Here is a 7,108-nt window from a genome sequence, read left to right on the forward strand (position 1 = left end):
CACTTATACACAAAATCACACGCATTCTTCTGTATTAAAGTCATATTTTTCTTAATAGTCACTCGAAGTTCACAGATTGATTAAGGAGATAGGAATTTATTTATTTTATCGAACAAAACAAACGGCTTTTCTCAGGACCAAACAATCGCCCTCCTTAAACCTTCATAAAAAGCTCTCCTTCGGATTGGCCGAATTTGACCAAGTAGTCAATGTGCTTGAGGATCGATGGTTCGCACACCATTGCCGCGGTATCAGGAAAATTGCTCCTCGGAATATTGCCCCCCCCCGATAATTGCCCCCTGTTTATGTACTCATAACTATATGTTTATTCTATAAAATGATGTTGAAATTAAAAATAAATACATTAACTTGTACTTTTTTTTGTATGGAGAGGGCAATTCTATTGGACATTTTTCCCCTAGAATCCAATGTCCCATAATCACGCTCTATGCTTTAGAATCATAGGGACATTATAACAGTGACGGTGAAATATCACTATTCCATTACAGTAACTCAAAACTTGGCGGTGGGTGATCTTCCTTTCCTATAATCTATCAGCTCAAACTTATGAACAACTTTGTTTGACTAAGCTGATTGGCCCATTGTGTGGGGACAACTTTACCTGACGTGGCTGATTGGCCCATTGTGTGCATCAAGTGTGATTCAGGTGAAGAAAAAAAATCCCATCCCAAAGAGAAAAAAAGATAGAGAGGCTACTCCAGGATTAATAAATAATAATAAATCCAATTAGATTTTAAAAATTTTGAGGTTCGATACGTGTGGTGTGACCGTGCAGATAGCAACTTTGTGCTTAAAAAACAAACAATAATAATGTGAACATTCATCGCCCAAGTAAATAAATATTTTTACATAAGTAATAAGTATCGTAGAAAACTCAATATGATATGAAAGAACCTAAACTTTTCAAATGTTACTTTGTTGTTAGTAAACACTGAACCATTACAGCATTTCAACAGCAATCCAATAAACTCTGATGGAAATATGACTAACAATGATTGTATACATTTGATGATTGATTATTGTTACTATTACACGTTTTATTTTCCTAGTTCCTCTAGCGTCTGTTTCTTTTATTTTTTTGCTCCCCCCCCAGTGGCACAGCGGTATGTCTGCGGGCTTACAACGCTAGAATCCGGGTTTCGATACCCGTGGTGGGCAGAGCCCAGATAGCCCTCTGATGGAAATATGACTAACAATGATTGTATACATTTGGTGATTGATTATTGTTACTATTACACGTTTTATTTTCTTAGTTCCTCTAGCGTCTGTTTCTTTTATTTTTTTGCCCCCCCCAGTGGCACAGCGGTATGTCTGCGGGCTTACAACGCTAGAATCCGAGTTTCAATACCCGTGGTGGGCAGAGCCCAGGTAGCCCATTGTGTAACTTTATGCTTAATTACAAACAAACAAACTTTTCTTTTTTATATAGATTGCAACGGAAATGTTCCCCCAGTTAGTCAGTACTATGTTTGTGGGCTTACAACGTTAAAATCCAGGGTTCGATTTACCGTGATTCTCCTATTGTGTTAAAATAAATACAAATAGTTCGCCATGTGTGAAAAGGTATACTTTATTCAATCAATATCGGACACAAATTCCAATTTGTACTTATATCTTGTGGGAGAACTGACATGTGGATATATTGTCTTAATAAAGCCATGCATTATTGACATACTATCTGTACAAAGGTAAGGTGATTGGACATGCAGATAATTAGATAGAAGACTGAAATAATCTATTTGTAATACATCATGAGCCAATCACTTGTGTCCAGCAGTATCTGGCCATTAAAAGGATATTTCTTACAGTATAGATTACTTTGATGTTCCTCGTACAAAAAATGCCATTTCCTCGCATTAGCCTGATATATGCAAAGTTCACCTTAGCATATGTATATATGAATACATACTGTCTGTACGGTTAAAATGATTCTTATTAAAGTAAAATATATACTAAATTATTGTGCTGATACCGTATTTCATTTCCTAATTGAAACGGTTTATGGTTGCCGCAAAAACGCGCTCCGCAATTTGAGACCGTTATTGCGATATAAGAATGACTGTTATACCCCACTATTCAGTCAGACAACTGTAGCCCATAAGTTAGCAGTGGGTGCTGTTGACTGGCTAACATTTGTTTAGTCCGTGAGTTCAAAGTTAGGGACGTGTATGCGTTCATATCCCTGTGTCGCACTGCGTGAAAAGTCTAAATCAAACAAACAATATACAGTAAGATTATTTAAAAGAAGCTCCATGCCAATCTTAATGTGAATAAAAGTAAGATTACACTTCAAGGCCATTCTTGCGTAATTGATATATTCGCCATGATTCATGGCTGATCCAAAGCTTTGCTTTAGTTGTTGAGTTACCGCCTGAACCAGTAAGGTAAACGAAACACAATCAATAACGAGAGATTATAGACATCAACAACCGAATGGGGGGCCGTATTCTAACTCTGGGCTGACTATGTATCTGATGCTCGTTATCAACTCGGTATTGCTTTGTAGTGCTTAACGCAGTTCAGGTAAGTTTCGGACTATGCGAATAAGAATATTTTTCTGTTTCTTTGTGCAATCTACAACTAGTCGAAACTATATATTTATGTGACTCACGTCAGTTATATTTAGTCTTGTTTTCTTGCCCGTTGTTAAGTAAATATCTTTCACATTTTATGATTAAGAGATTTTCAAAAAGTTGAAACCGAGCAAAAGTAAGGATGATTTGGTTGGACTTCTGTATTTAGTTTTACATTTTCATAATATCTGGCATTGATGATTCGTGACAGGAAAAATTGATCTATGTGGGGGCTAAGCGTAGAAACCTAAACTCTGTTAAATTGTTATTTTTGTGGTATAGAAAAGGAATTTGATCCTTAAAATATTTATTTTATCTTTTTTTAGCGTAAAAAATACTTAAGGTAATTTTCCATAAAACATTTTTCTGAAGAGTAGTATAGCTACGGAGCTTATTTCATCTTTTCTATCAAACTATAAGAAGGAATAAGATGAACTGTTAAAGAATCTTAACTGTATCAAGTTTTATTAGCTTTATTATGTTTATTATATATATTTTACTTTTCGTTTGATGACATCAAGTGATACATAATTAATTACAGCAACAGAATTTACCCGACCTAAAAATCCCCTGGTGGTACAGCGGTAAGCTTACGGATTTACAACGCTAAAACCCGGTGCTTAATTCCCCGTATTGGCCATAGCAGATAGCCCAATGCAGCTTTGCTCTAAAACAAACAAAGAAACAACACACTTCAAAAATTGAGCTGAATCAATAATATGAAAGCGCAAACATTCCAACACTACAATTTGTCTTTTGAGAAAATTAGCGTGTTATGTTAGTTCTAGGAAAATGTTTATTTCTGGGAATAAATTCTTAGAGAAATGTGTTTCGAAACTTTCATTTCCATGTGATTAGTTTTGCTATTCATGGTCCAACGTAAAGAAAATTGTTTAAAAAATGCCAAACAGCTGTATAAATGAATGATAAAATATTCAGAAAAACGTATCCCAGCCCTTTGATTGGTTAATAACCAAGAGTTACATTCACGAAAACTAATTCAAACTTCATTACAAAACCAACCCTCATACACCATTTGTCATGTGCTCCTTGATGATATTATGCATTATTTTTGGTTAGCACCTTAAGGATTTTCACGCAATTTGAAGTGTGCTTGTAAATGATTTTCTAGTGTTAACCTTCTTATTAGAAAGCAAGCAATTTTCAAACCTTCGAAGTATAACTAGAAACTACACATTATGCAGGAATAAGATAGATTTGATAGTTTAGTTGTAGTACTGATGAACAGGGACTGAAAACTCATTTTCCACATAACTCGAAAGATCAATGGTATCCAAATCTTTATTAAAACTCTTGTAAATTATGAATGTGTGCGCGACACTATTCATAATCAGTTTTTTATATAGGCTTGAAGACTAAACTATCACGTTATGTTCCCCTAAAAAAAAGAATTGTTAATTTATTCTTCTAAATTTCGTTGAAGATTTTATTTCATTTATCTAAATAGGTTTTAACAAAATCATTAAGTTCAAGGATCTTTGAGAGGAGGTATTTTTATCCAACGATCAATATGAAAACTTGAAACTCGGGATGAGATTTTTCGGGTTCCTGACTTATAAAAAGGGAGCTTAGTGCTGTGATGTAGGTTGTTTGCTATAAAAAATTATATAAGGAACTTAAGGATCATTAATCTCATTACTGTTCAATTTATATTGGACTGTTTTTTGTTTTTTTTAGTCTTCAGTAGAAAAAAGTGATAGTCCTGTATATATCTGGATATATATCAACAAAGGTTTGCTTGCCGTATTTTGTGCAAAGCTATTTGAGGGATATCTGCGCTAGCCGTTCCTAATTTTGAAACGATAAACTAGAGGGAAGACAGAAACTCAACAACACTCAGTGCCAACTCATGGGCTACTCTTTACCAACGAATATTGGGATTGACTGTCATAAGTTCGAAATTCTGACAAATTAAGCTCTCCAGTGTCAAGTTATAAAAGTTAGGCCCATAATATTTCTTTCCTTTCATGCATCCTCCAATTACATTTGAAGCGGTTAAAGAAGTTCAGTTGTGCTCCAAGTTGATAAAATAGTAGTATCTCTAACGGAATTCGCTTGATGAATCAACTGCGCTAGTTGTTCAATAATACTGTATTGCATGAAGTTAGACCCAAAACATGCTTGATTTATTGAGCATGAATGTATATTCAGCATTTTTTTGTACACGTAATCCTTGTTGATGGCCTAGTGGTTGGAGCTCTCGATTCGCGATCTGTGGGCCGTGGGTTCGAATCCCAGTCCTACCAAACATGCTCGCCTTTTGAGCCGTAGGGGCGTCATAATGTTATATAATCGTAAAAACCCGATAAACAGCAATACTATTAGAAATTCTGTTTTTTTATTTCATATATGATTTTATTTCTCGTGGAATATTTGGTTTTATCATTCGTTTAGGTATGATAACTATTTGTTTTACCCAGGATCGAGTATGGCACCTTTTTATCCAATATGTAAAACAGTTACATAAATGTATAATAAATTACTCATATGAGGAAATATACGTGTTTAATGTTTGAATTGTAATTTAATCTTATGAGCATGAATAATACGACAAAGCTAAACTTCCAAACCACGTTTTTATAAAATGGTATACGTACAGAGAGATGAGTGCATTATATTAGGACTTTTATATTGTCATGTGATAACCATAGTCGATATATAGATGCGGTGGAACAAAATGTATTAGAAATACGTTCCGACATGTTTGGCGTTCTTAGGTAGTGTGATGCCACCGAAAATTGATCGCTTTTAGGAAGGGTATGTAACAGAACCTTCCAACACAAAACATTCATAAACTCAGGTAATAAAGATGTGTTCAGATCGGGAATATAGAATTTACAAAATGGAAATAGTCCTTGAACTTCACGACACTGAAACAAAAAAGGAATTTTAATCAACTTGGGGTACCAAGAATATTCACAAAGAGACCTGCCACAAGTCGTATTCCAGCCATGGTAGTCAAAGTGTGGCATTTTGTAACAGGAGAGAATCAATGATCACAAAGATAAATGCAGAAAAGTCCGTCCACATTCCCAAGCAACAGTACTAAACATAGTCAAGAAGGATCTCTGCTTGAAAAAACGACACAAGTCACGTGTATATGAGCTGCTTCCATAACACCTCAGTTCAACCACGGAGTACTTCAAACAGTTAAGAAATGAAACGGGTATTCATGCTATTCCTTACAAAGACAAGCCGGTCAAGTTGCAGAATGCAGCTTCTACAGAGGTCTGTACGAGTGGAGTGTTGTTTGTTTGTTTTTGAATTTCGCGCAAAGCTACACGAGGGCTATCTGCGCTACCCGTCCCTAATTTAGCAGTGTAAGACTAGAGGGAAGGCAGCTAGTCATCACCACCCACCGCCAACTCTTGGGTTACTCTTTTACCAACGAATGGTGGGATTGACCGTCCCATTATAACGCCCCCACGGCTGAAAGGGCGAGCATGTTTGGTGGGACGGGGATTCGAACCTGCGACCCTCAGATTGCGAGTCGAGCGTCTTATCCACCTGGCCATGCCGGGCCGTGGAGTGTTGAAACGGGCACTGGGAAATCGTCCTCCTTGTACAGTAAGTGTGTTATGCAAACAATACAGGCAAGAGAGGTTACCTTTAGACAGGACAAATGTACCAGGGCGAAGACTTTTGCAATTAAAGTCATACTGCAGGACGTGGTGAGGCTCTAAAAATAATTTTAGATTTGTTAGATATACGCGACTCTTTTAAGTTTAATGTGAGTGTTATGATTTTGATCGTTTATATAGCGCGAGTGTTACATTCAGCTATTTTTAGAAGTGATAGTTTATTGCAGGTTTGTTTACGTAACTGTTTATGCATCATACGTTGTGTAGTTCAATATTTATGAAATTGGTGATTGTTATATTATCGCGTCGTGTTATTAGAAACTTTTGAGTTGTTTTAATTGAGTATTATTGCATCATAATGATTAGTAGTGTGTGGAACTTTCCAGACCTCTATCGGCGTCGAAAATGTAGTTCGTGGGTTAGATCTAGACTGCGTGATTGTGAGATTAGCCAAAAAGAGCGTATAGTGGCGATTTCTAAAGTGAAATTATTATAGGTTGTATTGTAATAAGAGAGTAGAGAAGAAATAATTTGTCTTGTCAATTGTGTTCTAAAGTAACTGAACCAACCTGTGTGGACTTTAACAATTATTTAAAGCACTGAATACAAATGTGTAACAAAAATTTGTATATACATTTGACTTGTTTTAATATATTATTTTAAAACAAATGGACTGTGTGCTATTTGTTTATTGTTGAAATATCTATCGCCAAGAACTCACAGACACCTACTGTAATGAATCAGGCCCATACATAAAACTTACATGTATATTATGAATTCAGTATGTATCAACAGAAAGCTAGAAATATATAGAGGTAGAATTAATCTAAGAATTGTGGCCCATTTACAGTCACTATATTCACAGAAATGGTTTGATATTTAAGTAACACATTAAAGATTTAACTGACAACC

Source organism: Limulus polyphemus, unplaced genomic scaffold (assembly GCF_000517525.1).
Source record: "Limulus polyphemus unplaced genomic scaffold, Limulus_polyphemus-2.1.2 Scaffold556, whole genome shotgun sequence".
NCBI classification, from domain to species: domain Eukaryota; kingdom Metazoa; phylum Arthropoda; class Merostomata; order Xiphosura; family Limulidae; genus Limulus; species Limulus polyphemus.